We start from the raw sequence: 17949 nt of genomic DNA, 5'->3' as shown, positions 1-17949 counted from the left end.
TGCCTCACCACCCTTACAGTAAAGAACTTCCTCCTTAGATCCCATCTAAACTTCCCCTGTTTAAGTTTTAACCCATTACCCCTTGTTCTATCATTTTTTACATAATGGGTGTACTTAAAGGAGTAGATTTTGGCCTTTCAATGGATTCATGGGAACACCCCAATATATTCTGCCATTGGCCAAAAATCTTGGACTAAATCTTCCATGTTAATTAAGTTATAAAGTCAGATTAGTACTTTCCACTGCTAAAGTTCACCAATATAGTAATTGGAATATTTGGTTGCCTGGGATTTCCTGCTACAACATCCATCTTACACATAGGAAAACTACTGATCCAGGTGAGGACATGGACTGATCGTCTCGAACCACTGAAGGGTAGATGCATCAAGCCTTGTAATTCGTATTTTCTAGCCATGCTGTATAAAGGGCTTCAAAAGCAGCTCCCTGTGCCAGGCTGGAGTTCACTTTGCATGCCTTGCTTTATTAAACAGGGGAAGCACACCAGCGCTAGAAATGCCTGGCTGATAAGCTGATGCACTTTTTATCTCCTCTGGAGCCTGACTGACATCTTTGAACACTGTTGTATCTAAACAGCTTGAATATGTGACCTCATTCCTTAAATACCATCACTTGAACAGCTCTTGTTGCTAAAATAAAAGCAGCGTTGCTTCTCTGTTGTGGAAACTCCTCCAGACCCTCTGACAAGCACAAACCAAACCACACCTTCTTTTACTATGATAAAAAATGACAACTTATTTGTACCAATTACAGTGTACCTGTAGCAGCAATTACAGTGGAGGCATCGCTTGTGGCTTTCATCATATTCACTTCATGTCAAAGAAGGCTCTGGAATAAGACTAGGAAACACAGCTTGAGGAGAATGATACCAGAAAGGTAAAGTGGCTGAATAATTTTGTTTTCTTATACTGACAAGTAGTTTGTTAACCGCTTCCTACACTGAGGGAAGACTGGAGTTGAGCCAAACTCTCCAGTAAGAGAAAAAGAGGCCAGGATCAGCTTTCTTATTTTATGCTGTCTTTTATTGCTCGGAAATAAGCCTTCTGCAATGCAGGCCTGCGTCAGTGCTTTGTTAAGTACAGCCAGGTTTTAAAACCACAGGCTATGCCCTCTGTTCAAACACAACTATGTGTTTCTCTGGAAACAGTGTAAGTTTTTTCCCAAGAGGTGATAGCTGCAAAAGCTGAACTTTGACTGGGAAGCTGAAGCATGGACTCCTTAAAAAGAAGCTTAGATTTCTTTATCTATTAAAATAATTTTTTATGAGAGGACTGATGTGCAAATCCACTACAAAATAAAAAAGGGAAAAATATTCCTATTTTAGTGAACATATTTATTGACAATTGTTTAAACAGTTTTGTCAGTTTGAATTTGGTGCTTAAAATAGTATTTTGAAATGAACTGTGACTACATATTTGCATACAATTGTCTTGCAGCTGCATTTATGACCATAGGTGCAAACTCTGCTGCTTGTTATGTTCTGTTCCTATTGGCAGTATTGAGGCAAGTGCCATAAAGGCCAAAGGGCTCATAGTGCAGAAAGGATATTCAGGTTACTGAATCTGCATCTTTAACAGAATCTAGACCTCTCCCCCTGAAAAGCTGGCTATAAACTGTTTTAAATTGTGTTTTATTTTCAGAGTATAACCTAATTTTCTTAAAGTAAAACCTTTTTTTTTAATAGAAATCCTACTCTTAGATCCAGTCCATCAAATAATTTACTACAAAGCACAGTTTTGTATGCTAGATAGAGCAAGCTGTGACAACAAAGAGGGACACATGAATACAAGTACTGCAGAATCAAGACCTGTTTGTTGATATAGAAGCAAATGAGAGTGCCTATGGTTTTATTCATTTATGTGAGGACCAAAAAAATTGGAATTTGGTGTCCTTGAATTGTGTTGTTGGCTTATTGCAACTTTTACTGGATTGAAATAAAGGTGGATTGATATATACTAAAGAGAGCTCCCTATTTTTAATACTTTTATCCAGTAAGATGAATTGCCATCAGGATCACTTATTTCTTAAAGCTCTGTGTTATTTTGTTAAGGGAAGAATATGACCAAGAGTAACAACTTCAATTTTTGTTTTAATGTATAACAACCAGATATAGCATTTACATAAAAATAAGGGATTTCAGGGTAACTTTAGGCACCAAACCTGCATTTTGGAGGAAAGAAGGGCAAAAAAATCTCGACTACAATCTCTGTGTAACTTTGGTGATCACAGTATGTTGGACCTTTCTGCAGGAGAATGATTGTAGTGCAGTCAAGTTGCTGGTGAGGTGGGCACATCTGTATAACTGCTGGTAACTGGAAGACTCAGATGGGCCTGTCTGGCACTCAGAAAGGTGAGGGAATTGCTGCCTTGGAGGAAGCACCCGGGTTGAGATTCCATCAGGCTTTAAAGGTCAAGAGGAAGCACCTTGAGGCCAATATTGAATGTGGCTGGCAACCAGGGTAACTAAGCTACGAAGGGAGTTATGTGCTTACTCTGTCTGCTGCCAACAAAACTCCTGCCAACATCTTTTTGTAGTAGATGAAGTCTATTAATTCTGCATGCATACACATCAGCAGAAAGGGTCTAACATTACGCTGGTCTAAATGGAACAAAGCACAGACATGAAGAAGGACAGTCTCATCCAGCAGAGGCAAGGAAGTGTACTGGCAGTATTCCCAAAGAGAAAGGAGAAGCATTTCGCTCCCATGAAGGAGCACTGGCTGGGTGCTGGACCAGAGACTCCTGGGGTTGAGAAAGAGCAGTGAGGGATGGTGTGAAAGAAATATATAGTGTCCAGATAACACAGATATTTTCTCTGTTCATCCTGCATTCATTTGCAGACTCTTAACAGCAGAGACACAGAGGAGTCAGGTGCACTGACAACACACAGAAGTGGCAGATGGAATAGTGGTAATGATTTTTAATTACATCTTTGTGATAGTTGGCATCTGAATGAAATTTAAGCTTCCTGATGATTTTATTAGATCCGTAAGTGAAAAAAACCTACAGACTGAAGAACTGAACACAGTGCTCTGAGAAGATCCATAATGAGTGATTTAATGAAGTAGTTAACTCCACTGTAGAACACAAACTGGTTTTAATTGGGAACACTGGATGGCTTAATCTTTCTATCAGATGTTCAGAGGAAATCAAATACCCTGTTGTATAAAAAGCAGCTGGGACACGGGGAGAATGGCTTTTATATCAGTGCTCTGTGAGAGGTCAATGACAATTTTAATTGATGCTATTTCAGTTCTTGTGGTATGGTGGGAACTAGAATAGAAATATCTGAACTGCTTGTTCTTAGAAATATGTGGACTTTATTCAGGGGAATCTTCAGCTTAGAATCAAGCACAAAGATTAGATGAAATCTGCAGATAGATACAAGAAAATAGGTGCAGTTAAACATCATTTTATGGATACATCCATTCATTTCTGAAAAATACAGGAAGTGGCCACATTCACTCATTTTCAGACACAGTTGACACTGAAGCCAGGTATCATTAAACCCATTATACAGCTCTGAAAGAGAGATTCTAAGCAACAGTTGCTTTAAAGATTGATTTTCTTGATCTTTTAGACTTTGCAGAGCCCTTTATATGGCTTGTTCTTTGTCAGCCTGAGATCACAGCATGGTCCTACTAAATCCGTCTCTTGATGTCTTTGGTGTCAGTGTTGCATACCATCCCAAATAGAAACTGTATTACTAAAGTAGTGGGAATATGGGCTCAAGTTTGAACAATAGCAGTATTGGTTCTGCTTTTTTCACATATACAGAGGAAGATTGTTGTAGGGCATTGGAGACAGTAACAGGAAACAGCATGTAACTGATCGTGGAGGTTGAGTATTTGTAAAGTTTATCTTTGAAGAGACCTGCTGTCATTTTCGGTCTTTGCTGTGGGCTAAAAGCTTGTAGTAGGGTATTAGGAAGTGGGGTTTAGCTGGTGGTATATGGGTATGTGAAGAGTACATGATCTTTTGACCTTTCTTTTGGACTAAACATTGGGGAGGCAGCCTTTGGGCGAACCCAGGACAGGAGTCAGATGGTTCCATCCACTCCAGTGCTTCTGTGATGTATGGTGACTTTGGTATGATTTCAGCTTGGAGTGTTATTCTGCACAGAGATATGTCCTGATGCCATGCTTTTCATATAGCCCACGTTTCATGTAGTTAGTTTTGAGCCTTATAAGCCTAACTGCAGCAAGCCAGATTCTCAGCCAGCACTAATTCCCAACAGTGTGTTGATTTCAATGAAGCAGCCTGAATTTTATACAAGCTGAGGATCTAATCCAATAACTCTTTGCATAAGAAGGTTGGATGTGATTTTAGTGACAAATCTCTTAAATACATAACATGAACTCTCTAGAGCTCATCTTTACCCAGGTTGGCAACAATTAAGGATCCCTCCATTTATCCCAGAAGCAAACATAGATCTGCATGATTCCACACATTTCTGGGGTTATCTTTTGAAAACATAGTCTACCAATGTCATTAACATGTCAAGCTGTGGCAGGGTGCTGTGGTCTTCTTGGAGTGAGGTTGTGCTCCTTACACTGCAGAGCTGTGTAGAAGAAAAACTCCCTCTGGAGAAACAAGGGGGAGATGATTTCCACGGGGCTGCTGCATCCTCAGAAAGTGGTCCACAATCCAGCCCCAGCATCAGGACTTCAGATCGACTCTCGTGGGACTTCAAACCCTCACAAGCACTGAGGATTATATAATATTGGTAGTTTTATGTTAGGACAACACCAACCTTTTTAAGTGTCTTTTTTCCCCATCTAGCTGTGGTTCAAGTTGCTTTCCCAAACTCTTGTTGGTTCAGCTAACTTGTGTTTCTCACTTCATCACCCAGTCTCTGGTTTGAAGTGGCTGTACTGGAGTCATACTTCCTTCAGCTGAAGAAGGGATGAGTTAAATAGCTGCATCTCTTGAACTGCTCACTTCTAAGTTTGAATACCTTTCTATTTTCCCCCAGCTTTATTGTGCTTTCTAGGTTTTAGGTGTAATCCTCCCAAAACACTTTAATCACATTAAAAGTTTAATCATTGTAACAGGTTTGCTTATTATTATACATTCAAATGCCTTTTCAGCTTTTCTTTGTGGGTGGGTTTGGGTTTTTCTTGCTTAATAGTCGTTTGAGGGTAAATTCTTAGACTACAAGACATTTAATCTGAGTGGTGTTCATAAATGCAGAGACTCAGATTTGTTATTATTCATTAAACGAATGGATGATTGTTTCAGAACATTGTCTAACTTAGGGTAACACCTTCCTATTTTAATTATTTATACAATTGAATAAGCAGAAGGGAAAGTCAGGCTGTAAAGTTGGTCCTCATCATACTAAAAGCCCTGCAACAACTGCCTCTTGAGCTCTCTTGCACCAGACTTTAGTCCTTTTGCCTTCAAACAGCTGCATTTTACTGTAGTGACACTCACATGCACATGCCTGAGAGGAAAGCTGGTCCTTAGCAGTAAGTTTTGAATGAGAAGGGAGAGTAGAGAATAATACAGGCTTAAATGTGCATTTAAAATAACAGAACTGAGTCAAGCGCTAACTACATTCAGTGCAGCAAAGTAACTTGAAATCACAGTTTTTGTTGGTTTTCTGCCTCATCTGGTTTTCTGCTTGTAAGGAGCATTTTACGCCCTTTCCTTTCTTCTGTCTTCATTTCACAAAACAGAACTGTATCAAAGTATTAATACATTCCATGCAGCAAGGTAACCTGAAATTACGCTTCACCAGTTCTCTGCCTCATCTATTTCTGTGCTAGAAAATTTCTTGCCCATTCCTTTTTGCCTTCATCTTTTACAATTTCTCTGTGTTGAGCTCATGATTCATTTCACTCTTTTTCTCCTAACCCTCCCATGCCTGGCTCGAAAACTTTGGGATGCAGATTCCATTTTGTTCTGCCTATTTGCTTTCTCCTCCAGCTGCTGCTGCCTGACACTGCTTGGCTTGTTCCCCCATCCAGGCTGCAAAGCACCTTGAGTTTGCTCAACTGTCATCACAGGTTCTGTGCATAAATTCCCACCTTTTTCCTTTGCCACTTGAATCTCTCCCCCCTCATAACCATCACTGAGAAGCCCCCAAACTCCTGGCTTCAGTGTTGGTTGTTCTTCCTGAGCAAGTGACTTCATTCAGACACAGGGGCAGGACCAGGCAGCCGTTCTTCATGCTTACCCTATTAAATGGCCATTATTTTTGGAAGAGCATCACATAGCTCATGGCAGTGTCAGAGTTTCTGTGCAACAGCACTGAGAACACCAATACCCAGCTTTCTCTCTTGCAGTAAGCTCGTGGGTTCCTTATCCAAGTATTGCCAAACCCACCTATCTTGTCAAATCCCATGTGATGTTGCCCCAGGTGACAGGGCTACAAACATTGCATACACATATCCCACACGTTAGAGTGTGCATGTTGCAAATACTCAGAAGGGGTTTTAAAACAGATAAGTCATGTACTGACATGAAGGAGAACAAGTAGAAATCAAATTGTTCTGTATGTTGTGCCATTAACTTCATTGGCATAATGATTCTTCTGAACTTCTGCAGTGTGGGTTACCAGCACCTGGTTCAGCAGCGCTTCCAGCTGATGTGTTTGCCCTGTCAGCAGAGTTGTCAGAGAAATCTGATGGAAGAAGAAAGAAAAGACAAGCCCATCTTGGCAGGAGGTATTTATAGTAGCCATGTACCATAGGGGTTGTGATCAGGATTGTGGGTTCGTTGTGTTACACTCTGTAGATAGGAGATGATGCAGTCTTTGTCTTAGAAGCTTGCAACTGAGGAGATCAGAAATGTGTGCTACAATATAATATATAGTGCCTGAAGTGTCTGCAAACCATGTAGACAAGGCCCTCAGTGACATGGGTTAGTGGTGGCCTTGGCAGTGCTGGGGTAATGGTTGGACTTGATGATCTTAATGGTCTTTTCCATCCTGGTTGATTCTATGATTCTGTGTTCTATCTATATTCTAGTCTGCTTATGTAGCTAAATTTAGTAGCAGGGGATGATGTTCTTTGCTCACTGAAGATCTTTTTTTACTCTTTTTTTTCCAATCCACATGTATAATTACTTGCTTACTTCTAGATCCATCTTTCAAATCCAAGGAAATCCCAAACATCTGCAAGAGAAATCAGCTTGCCAATAGTGGTAGGTAGCAAACTAACTGCTCTTTTTCCACTGACCTCTTTGGTTTGTTGTTACCTCCTTTTTCCAAAACACCCCCACGCAGCATGTCTTTCATCCACCTGCTGCATTGTGTTTTATGAACTGTGTGTAGGAGGGATCAGCTTCTTGACATGCCAGTGCATTGCGTAAGGCAGTGAGCCTCAGTACTCAGCTGTAAGCCTGAGTACTCCATAGGGCAAACATGAACCTAACTAAAGCCAAACAGCCACTTTGGCCAGAGACAGTATATTCTGCTTTTTTGGTTCACATTTTGCATATGCATTTATACATACATATATATACATGCCCCACACAACTATAAATGCATAAATACTTAGGCTGAAGGAATATCCATACTTAGAACTGAAGTTTCCAAGTGGGGAGGAAGATAAAATCCCTAATATAGTGTGTTTAAAAATGACATATTGGTAGGAATGCAATAAAAATCTAAATGTTGCCATAAAATGGTCTGAAATGGAACCAATGTATCATATACCATGTATTTATATGGGGGCACCTGATTTCATTGTTGAAGCAGTTCAAATAGCACTTGTTATTTCTGAAGAATATGGGGAATAATATCCTTTACTGGTTTTAGGAACAATATGTTTATCTTTTTTTGGTTGCAGTTAGATGGATGCTATGTGAAGAAGTAAGAATTAAGCAGGCTGCTTTAGTCTGGGGGAACTCAAGTTAACAGTTTTAGACTGTGGCAGTTGCCAGTGCTGATCTTTCTGTTCTGTAGGTCAGCAGCTGGAGGTCTAGTCCATTTTAGCATCTGTTTTTGTCTGCTCCCAGCTGTCTTTCCTCTTGTCCTACAGTGGGATACATAAATTACTTTTACAAGTTCAGCATCCTGGGGCAGCCGCAGAAATGGATTTGGAGGGGGGCAGTGCCCCAGATCTGTGCAGAGAGGCTGACTCTGTAGAGGAAAAGCCAGGAGAGAAGTTTTGATGAAGTATTATGCTTAGTTAATATAAAGCGCATATACATCTTGGTGTTTCAGAACCTTTCTTCTTGTTATATTCTTGAAGAAAAATAAAGGATACATTGCTTCAAAGAAGAAGTTCAGAACAACTATTGAATACCTGTACAAACTTTAAGCTATGAGAAAGGCTAAACCAGGTGAGATGAGCAGCAACAGGATGACAGTGATGATCTGGTGAGGGGATTTGTCTGAAAGTGGGCTGAGTTTGAGGATTCCTCTGAGACAAGAGGAGAAGGTAAGCCATGGCACTTCCTTAAGTGCTGAAAAGAGACCAAGTGGGTGACCAGAGTTATATCTTACCATCACATCCATGGCCAAGTACAAAGAAACTGCCTGTGTATGGCCTGTGATCACACGCTATTGAGTGGAATAGAGAAAGGCTTACTAATAGGAGCAAGGAGGCTGTCTTCTCCCCATCAGAAGAATTTATTTAGCATGGCAATCAATAGGCCTGTGATTTTGAGTTCATTCTTTATTAGAATACTTACAAAACAGTTTTACACTGTAATTGTAAGTGTATGAAAGGCACTGTGCTGAAAGAAGAAATAAATTGACATGAATTTAACAGCAGCCTCTAGGTATTCACATATTTGTATGCCTTATTAACTTGTTCCTCCTCTAGATTATAGTCTAGGTAAAAGGAATTACTACTAGTGTGCCAGAAAGCTGCTTGTCATCACTCAATGAGGCTGGCTTTACAGCAGACTACACAGTTGAAGCATTATATGATTTTATTCTCTTAGCAGCCGTCACTTGAAACTGATTTGCCAGGTGACATTTGGGGAAAAAAGAGAAGTTTTAAGGAAGTAATTATTCTCATAAAAAAATCTGAGTGAACAGGGATTAGGTAAAAATAAAGATTGCATGTAAAGAGAGATGGAGAATGAGATCAGTTTCTGAGGGCAGACACTGCCTGCTATCTTAGTTCATCTGTATTGGCTTCAGGAAGGTTATAATGTGCTCCATCAGAGGGATCTGTTCAACATTAAATAGCACAATGCGAAACACACAGGAACTCTGTTGAATCAATTTTGTGAGGTAAATCTTCAACACTGATAGATATAAATTGTGATTTTATTTTCTAAAGCTTGAAGTGGGTAAGATTTGGATGAGAAACAACACAGAGCTCGCGACCTCTGAAACCACACTGAGTTTATGTCTTTCAGTTGACCCAGGCATTTCTGCCCAGGGTATGGTCAGGTTATAGGCTCATACATTAAAACTTGCACTGTTCAGCAACCTGATTCTACCTGATGGAATAAAACCAGTTAATCTTAGCCAACGGCCTGTGCTGAAGTAATAATTTAAGCAGCTGTTACGTGTTATTCAAGAAGTCAGATTTTACTGAAATATGTTAGTTTTTACAAGTTATAATGAGAAGAGTAAAAACTGTATTTTCACGGAAAAAAGTGCACTTGAAAATTGCTTAGAATAAGTGATACCTACCAAATATCTTGGCCTAGAAAGTCTGAAGAACCCTTATTTTGGGGAATAAAGTAGCCCTATGCGACTCCTTTTTGCTTCTGCTCCTTTTCACAGGATACATCAGAGAATTCAGCCTACAAGATTTATCTCCCTTTTTTTCCATCCTTGCCAAAAACTGTGGCTGCACCTACATAGTCTTCACCACTGGCATGACTCACCTAAAGTACATCCCTGTCTACAGCAGTCACAAACTAGTTCCAAAACCAGTAAAACTAGCAAATTCAGGTTTCCTACAGCTCCAGGCCTTACGTTGTTTGCATCTGGTATAGCTTCAGTTGTTCTCACATCTCTCTTATCCTTCTTTTTGCTTTTGCCATCTGGGTAAAATACAGACACATCTGTAAAAACTACATACAAGCTGATGGCTCCCAAATGGAAGGGGTAAAACCAAGTTCTCCTCAGCTCTCTCTAATTGAGCCAGCTGCTGATTGTTACTAAACTATCAGGAATTTAATATCCTTGAGTCTTCTGCCACTGCCATAGTTAACTGAAATCATCCCAAGTGTTCTGAAGCTGGAATGGTTTATGTGGGCAAAGGTGAGGGAGATAAAGGACTTCAGTGTATGATCAGCTTGATGTGATACCGAGAAAGCAGGGTAGTGATGTCGAAGATCTTTTTAGGTGTCCTATCTTTGTCTGACCCAGATAAGAGGAAGAGCTCCCTAAATGCTTGTAAGAAAGAACCCACAGTCACAGGCTTGGTGGTGTTTTCCAACGCTGCCACACCTTCTGCTTTGGAAGTCAAAAATGCAACCCCCAAGCACCACCATAACTCCAGCTGCTGTAGTCTGATAAAAGCAGTTACAAGGGACATGTTATTAAGCAGCGATCAAAGTGCTAGAAGATGGTGGGCTGGTACCTTTCAAATGTGAGCCATTTAAAACCAGTACTGCTGCTTCCAGTGCAAGCTTTGCTTGTACAAGTTTTATAGTCCCAGTAGCAATGCTATCAACCTTGGCTGTAATAATGCTGAAATTGTTGCTACCATCAATCTGTTTACTCCTCAAACCTATTTAGCAGCCAGGGGAGTAACCCTGGATGTTGGTTACCAGGCTGTTTTTTTCCTAAATGGGTAAATATCAGTGCTGAAAAGAGCAAAAACTGATGTCCAATTTCAATTATACACACTTTTTCTTTAAAAAAGCAAACCAATTTAAATTCCAAACGATTACAACTTGTATGAATTCCAAAGTTTTAAAAAAGCTCTTAAAATGATGTAGATACAGTACCATGATTTCAGATGGTTCATTCTTGCTGTTGGAGTTGTAAATTCTAGACACTGAGCCAGCAGCATCACTAGGTCAACATCCGGAACCAGAACGGTGGAGCTGCCAGAGAGGCTCTTGCCACCTGCATCTCCCCCTTCATGTGCTTCCCTCAGTCAGTTTGTTCAGCTAATTCAGCTCAGTCACTTGTACATTCCAAGTTAAGAAATCAGAGATTTGAGCATCCCTGATTTAGAGAGGTTGGATATTCTGAGCCCAGAACATACCATCCACATTCTGTTCCTGCTCTAAAGCTACACCTGTAACTTGTAAAACTGTTGTGTCCATGCTCTAATTTGTGATGTGATGAGTAGACCCCTCCTCTCCTCGATCTCCAGGAACTGAATGTCACAGATATGTCAGTCCAAATGACCCAAAAGGTACTGGGAGTCAATGGGCTTTTTCCTCTCCATTGAACCCCCGGGCACATAGGGAGCAAACACTGCTCATTCATTACTTTTAATTACAGCGTGTGGGATGTTCACATAAAACTGAGGAAAACCATAATAAAACCATTAGAAAGAATCATCAAGTTTAAAGTCTGAAAAGTTTGGATTCAGACATGTCCACGAGTATTGATTTAGGGATGCCAAGATCTAAACTTAACATTGATTTTAAGCATTCATGTTTAAATGAAAAGTGGGACGGGAGAACATGAACTGGAAAAAGTAGTTGTGATACTACCTTAGTCTGCAGCAGGGAATAACAGAGAATGGATTTTTTTTGTGTCTAGGTCCAATGAAGCTGGTCCTTATGTTCCTCAGGAGTGTAAAGTACTATGGCCAAACTGGTAAGTGAATGATTTCATTGTATTTCCTAAAAGTAGGAAGGCTGAAGCAGATTTACTGGTTTACTCAACAGGAAACGGTAAACCTGCAGTAGGGAATTACCTGTGTTCTGGGTAATCTGGAAAATCAGAATTAGAGGAATCAGAATCTTCACCATTCATTCTAATGCCTTAGAAACTTCAGGAATGCTCACAGAGAGTCTCAGAACACTTCACATGCTTGTAGGTTTAACATTTCTACGGTGCCCTGGTGAGTTTAGCAAGTGGCATTAGCAGTTGTTTAGTGTACATCATTCTGCCACATTCCCATGGTTTTGTTTTCCTAATACACTCTTATTAACGTGTGAATGGACACATTTGATTGAATTTTGTTATTAATATATTGCATAGTTGTAATAATGGAAGGTAAACCTCTAGGCTTTCTTTTCACTTAAGGACTTTCCTGATTGACTGCATGGTCCCTCAGAGGGTCCAACCCTCATCTCCCTGGCTGGGCAGAGAGGAAAAGACTTCAAGGAAAATATTTATCTTAAATCCACACTATCTGCTTGTTGGGAACTTGTCTGTCCTACAAGTCAAATGGCTTTCACTGGGCTTATTATTTAGGTAGAAGGTTATCCAGGAACAACACGGAAGTGCTACAGGAAATGGCTTCCTGGCTTGTATCAGTAACAGCATAGCCAGCAGGACTAAGGAAGTGATTGTCCCCTGCACTGGGCTCTGGTGATGCTGCACCTCGAATCCTGTGTTCAGTTCTGAGCCCCTCACTACGAGAGAGACATTGAGGTGCTGGAGCAGGGCCAGAGAAGGGCAGCGGAGCTGGTGCAGGGCCTGGAGCACAGGGGTGATGGGGAAGGGCTGAGGGAGCTCGGGGTTCAGTGTGGAGAAGAGAAGGCTCAGGGGGTGCCTGATGGCTCCCTACAAGTGCCTGACAGGAGGATGGAGCCAGGAGGGGCTGGGCTCTGCTCCCAAGGAACAAGGGATGGGACAAGAGGAAACGGCCTCAAGCTGCACCAGGGCAGGTTTAGATGGAGCTGAGGAACAATTCCTTCCCCAGAGGGTGCTCAGGCATTGGAACAGGCTGCCCAGGGCAGGGCTGCAGTCACCATCCCTGCAAGGATTCACAGCCCGTGGAGACGAGGCCTCAGTGCCATGGGTTAGTGGTGGCCTTGGCAGTGCTGGGCAATGGTTGGACTGGATGAGCTTAAAGGTCTTTTCCAACCTGGTTGATTCTGTGATCCTGGCTTGTATCAGAAATGTTTGAGGTTTTTGCAGAGGTCTCACCTCTCTGCAGTGTCATCTTTGGGTGTGGAAGGACCCCACTGCTTCAGGTCCTACATGTCTGTAAGACAAAACTAGTATCTTAACTATGTATTGTCTTTTAAGACCTAATGGTTCTTTCCAAGCAAAAGAGGAGTGAGACCCAAATCCACTTAATGGTGAATTCCTGTGCAGTTTTAGTGAGGTTAATTTCTTATGTCACAGCCTCATTTGCTGGAGAGCATTGTCATTGCTTTGATTCACTTCAAATGCTGGTGTATTTTAAGATCAAGCAAATATATCGTTGTGTTCACTGTTGTACCATCATTTTTCATGTTATACCTCAGCTTTGGTTCCTCTGAATGAAAGCTTAAACAGACCAAGTTATGGCCTAGGAGGAAAATACCTGGGTGTAGGAATTCAAAGCTAGGGCTAATGGCAACTTTTCACTCATGCCAGTTGGTATAATTTAGGACTGTCCTTAAACCACTCTCATTCATGCAAGTAGACTGGCTGAAGGTGACAGGTCTGAATCAGAATACTGCCTATGGACAAGGTCACTAGGACACTGGCTGTGGAAATTGACTGCTTTGGCTTAGCAAGATGATTTTGAGAGCATAAAAAAGGTGGAAAAATTGGATCCATCTAAATCAGCCTATGGGACAGTAGAAACAATTCCAGAATAGGAAGTGCCAGGAACACTAAAGCACATAAAAGATTTCAAAACTACTGTCAAGAAAACATTAATGATTGTGGCGGATGAGGCTAAAAGGCAGCCCCAGAGAAGGTACTGCTAGAGCTGAACCCAACTCAGTCACTATCGGGAGATGGTAATCCCTCTGTATTATTGCTTTACCACCTGTTCCCTCCATATGCTGCATTTGTATTAATGAACTAAGCAGTGATTTTGTCACAATGTCCTTGTGATCTCAAAAACATCTTGAAAATAGCTGCAGCAGATGTTCAGTTGTCTTCATTCGTGATGCCCAAGGTGCTGCAGCACGGGCATAATCTGAGAACTAAAGAATCTCAGAGTTTTATCTCTCCAGAGATAAAGACACAATGCCTGAAACCTGAAGAATTGTACTTCAAGCTTAAAAGGAGGGACAGAAACCCAGCCCCTTGTGACTTTAACTCTGTATTTTTAACTGCTATCTGAGCCCAAATGTGTTTTTTTCTGTTTGGTCCTGCTGTGAAGTGATAATACTGCATTTGTCCCATCATCATTATTTTCCTAGTCCATGACATGCTGTGATATCATGTAACATCTGTGTAAGATCAAACAGGTCACAGTGGACAGAAAAACTCCAGTCAGTCCATGGCCATCATTAGCACTGCTCAGGAAGTCTGGAAACACACTGATTGATGTTCCTCCTTCACGTGATGAATCCTTTTCTTCCCAAGTTTGCCATACAGAAACACCTCATGGAAACTAAGTAAATGAACTTGCTGAATACCTGCTGCATACTCCTGCTTCCTGATAATCTTCATATAAGAATGGTAAAGTATTTTTCTAAAGGGCTAGAAGAAAGGCTGCTTTGCAGTGTAGTTTCAGTACTGGAGAGCTGTTATTTTCCCCTCACTTGTTAGTTTGCCTTGCCCAGGCTATCTGGAACTCCCTTCCTGTTTCCCTCCAAGACCTTTAGTCACTTCCGTTCCCTAAATAAAACCCCCTTTCATTTGTCCTTAACTGATGATGGATTCACTTTCAAGCTTTCTGATAAAATCAGCTGAATTATATCTAGATTTTTCCTTACTTGTAGGTGACCAAACCCCACTGCAGTTAGAGCTGTTAAAATCAGGTTCAGCACTGCGTCTGTACTCAGAACTTTATAAGTTTTTCAAAGGACCTTGTTGCCTTAGGGCATATTTTAATGGAGTGTTAAAATTCCATTTTCTTGTTTAACCAGGAAACATGGAAAATAGATTGGCTGGTGAAATTATGAAGACTTTATTCAATCAGAATGGTTTTCTTTGCTTTACAAAGAGCGCAGATTCACAATACAAAAATAAAACTCCATTTACTTTCCCAGTATGTAGTAAATGAGTACACAGAAAAGCTGATTTTCCATTTTATAAAGTATTTGAAGCCCAGACATCCACTGTGCATGGGGTAGGATGAATGCCACTGCAGACTACAGACTGCTATTCATCAATGAGGTCATTAAATGTGCCCTGTTGGGTTTGTTTTCTTCAGCTAAAAACCATCACCAGAATGTTACTCCTTTCTTAATGCAATTTAATATACTAAGCTTCTTCAAAGAGTATAACAGTTCTGAGAATTCACATTACCCAGAACTGAGCTCTCTCCGAAGTGACTGCCTGGTATGAAAAGAGAGGAGGTATTGGGGAGGTTTCCTTTGCATGCATTTACACTGAGGCAGCTGCTGTAGATGCATTATCTGGGAAGTAAAACAAAGACTGAAGGTATCAGTTTGTATTTTCAATCATGAATCAAATTAGTTCCTGGCTCAGTGAAACACAAGTGCTGGTGCTGGAGTTCCAGCAAAGATGTAGGGCTATGATCCTCCACATCAGGACCCACCATCTCAGTCAGGATAAGCATGTTGCCTTTAGTGTATTTATAAAAATACTTCTCACATTCCTTCTGGTCCTTCCTGATGGAGATCAGGAGTATTGATGTATTTGCACATTCTTGAAAAAATCTCATCTGGATCCTCTTGTGGCCAAACTGAGGCTGAATCGGGTGCAAGGAAAGGCTGCAAGGGAGAGGAGACAGTGGAGATTCTCTAGCTTTAGCTTAAGACAGCAAGGGCTGGACAAAGGGTATTCTTTTAAGCAGGTTAGAAATTAAAGTTCAGAGAAAAGAAAAACTTAAAGGGAAAAATAGTTAAGGGATGTACATTGGCCTTGGGCAAATTAAAACTGGATGTTAGAAGGAGATCTCTAGTTAGTTAGGTATTTTTAGAACAATACAAATAGCAGCAATAACTCAAATATTTAGACCAGGCTGCTCCAAACCCTGTGTCCAACCTGGCCTTGAACACTGCCAGGGATGGGGCAGCCACAGCTTCTCTGGGCACCCTGTGCCAGCGCCTCAGCACCCTCACAGGGAAGAGCTTCTGCCTAAGAGCTCAGCTCAGTCTCCCCTGTTCTGGCAGGTTCAAGCCATTCCCCTTGGCCTGTCCCTACAGGCCCTTGTCCAAAGCCCCTCTCCAGCTTTCCTGCAGCCCCTTTAGGCACTGGAGCTGCTCTAAGGTCTCCCCTCAAGGACCCTTCTCTTCTGCAGGCTGACCCAGCCCAGCTCTCTCAGCCTGGCTCCAGAGCAGAGCTGCTCCAGCTCTCTTGTATGATCTGGGCTCAGACAGTTCATGCAAAGAATATATGGTCAAGTTTTCCTGAAGCAAAAGCAGACTCAATTCTGGGAGCCCTTCGAGTCCCTGATTCGTGTGTTGCCATCCTGTTTTTCAGAATGTGACTGAATGCTGGAGATCCAACCCCAGTTCCATGCCAGAGGCTTTTCCCTATGCAGAAGAAACACAGCTGCCCCCTCACTGTGTTCAGATACACTGAAGAGAGTCCACTTGGGAACAGCCCTTCTGCATAACAGGGCAGCTCATTGGAACATCCATCTCTGCAGACATCCCACCCTCCATGGTACAGCAGAGGTAACAGAAGAGTTGGTGCTTTTATTCCTTAACTTCTCATGTCTCATGGAACTTGCCATTGCATGCTCCAAACATTTCTAAGAGCTAATTTTACAGGCGTATGTGGGAGAATAACTCATCTGTGAGTTAAAAATCCATAATAATGCTGGAATAAGATTAAATCACAGAATCATAGACTGGTTTGGATTGTTAAAGACCTTAAGATCATCCAGTTCCAACCCCCTGCCATGGGCAAGGATGCCTCACACTAGACAATGTCATCCCAGGCTCTGTCCAACTTGGCCTTGAACACTGCCAGGGATGGAGCATTTACCACTTCTTTGGGCACCATGTGCCAGTACCTCAGCACCCTCACAGTAAAGAACTTCTTCCTTGTATCTAACCTGAACTTCCCCTGTTTCAGTTTGAACCCATCACCCCTTGTCCTATCACTACAGTCCCTGATGAAGAGTCCCTCTCCAGCATCCTTGAACTCAGAGTTCTAAGTCCTTTTGGTCTTATTGTGATAACTTTGTGGGTGGACATTATGTCCAAATAAACACCATTTCAGTTAAATTGTTACCCTGAGGGCTTTGGGCAATGCTCCATCTCTGCACAGAAAGCAAGAAACCGCACCGGGGCCCAACGCAGGCACAGACCAAGTTCTGCTCTGTGAACTGCTGCCATTTTCCCCAGCACAAGCTGGGATTCAACCAGAGATGGCTGGATCTGCTCAGCTGGCTCACCCAAACTAACACGAGCGACCGGACAAGTTTGTCTCTTCTAAACACGTCTCCCTCCTGTGTGTTTTTCAGGCCCAGCCCGCTTTATGCATCATGTTGTGGTTAAACCTTCCGCTCTCCTCCGAGGAAGGCGCTGACGGCTCCTTGCCTCCGGGGCCGGAGAAGGAGCCTCCCCCCACCCCGCAGTGCGGAGCCACCCGGGACGCTTGGCTCTTAGCGGTGAGAGGCACCGGGGCGCCGTGACCGGTCCCTGCGGCATCGCTTCCGGCTTTAAGGGAGCTAGAAGTAACCCTAGTGCTGGAGGGGAGGCGATGGACCCCGGTGCGCACCCACAGCGCGTCTGTCACAGCGCTGCCGGAGCACGGCCCGTGGGGAGATAAAGGGATTGGGGGATGAGGGATGGGGAGATGTTGGGAAGGGGGGGATAGAGGGATGGGGGCACCTCCCCAGCGCCCCGTTACCGTGAGGTGCCGCCCTCTCCACCCGGCCCCACCCCGCATTCTCGCCGCTGAACTTTACCCGACTTCTCCATCCCCGCTCCACCACCCCGCACGCCCCGCCTCCCACGCTGCATATTCATGAGGCCGCACCTAGCGCCGCGCCTTATTGGCTGTTCCGCTCTCCCCTC

At 42.4% G+C, this 17949-nt stretch overlaps 1 long non-coding RNA gene across 1 annotated transcript; it reads right to left on the bottom strand.

The window, feature by feature from the left end:
- Positions 1–2202: 2202 nt before the first annotated feature.
- Positions 2203–17874, bottom strand: LOC134158809 (uncharacterized). The gene is made up of 3 exons (XR_009962927.1): positions 17841–17874; positions 6587–6646; positions 2203–3389 (listed from the first exon to the last, which is right to left on the bottom strand). It is a non-coding gene; the product is annotated as an uncharacterized LOC134158809 (long non-coding RNA).
- Positions 17875–17949: the final 75 nt, after the last annotated feature.

This window comes from Pezoporus occidentalis, unplaced genomic scaffold, assembly GCF_034315485.1.
Source record: "Pezoporus occidentalis ecotype Australia unplaced genomic scaffold, CSIRO_AGI_Poc_V1 ctg10, whole genome shotgun sequence".
Lineage (NCBI taxonomy): Eukaryota > Metazoa > Chordata > Aves > Psittaciformes > Psittacidae > Pezoporus > Pezoporus occidentalis.
This window is presented reverse-complemented; position numbering and strand designations above follow the sequence as displayed.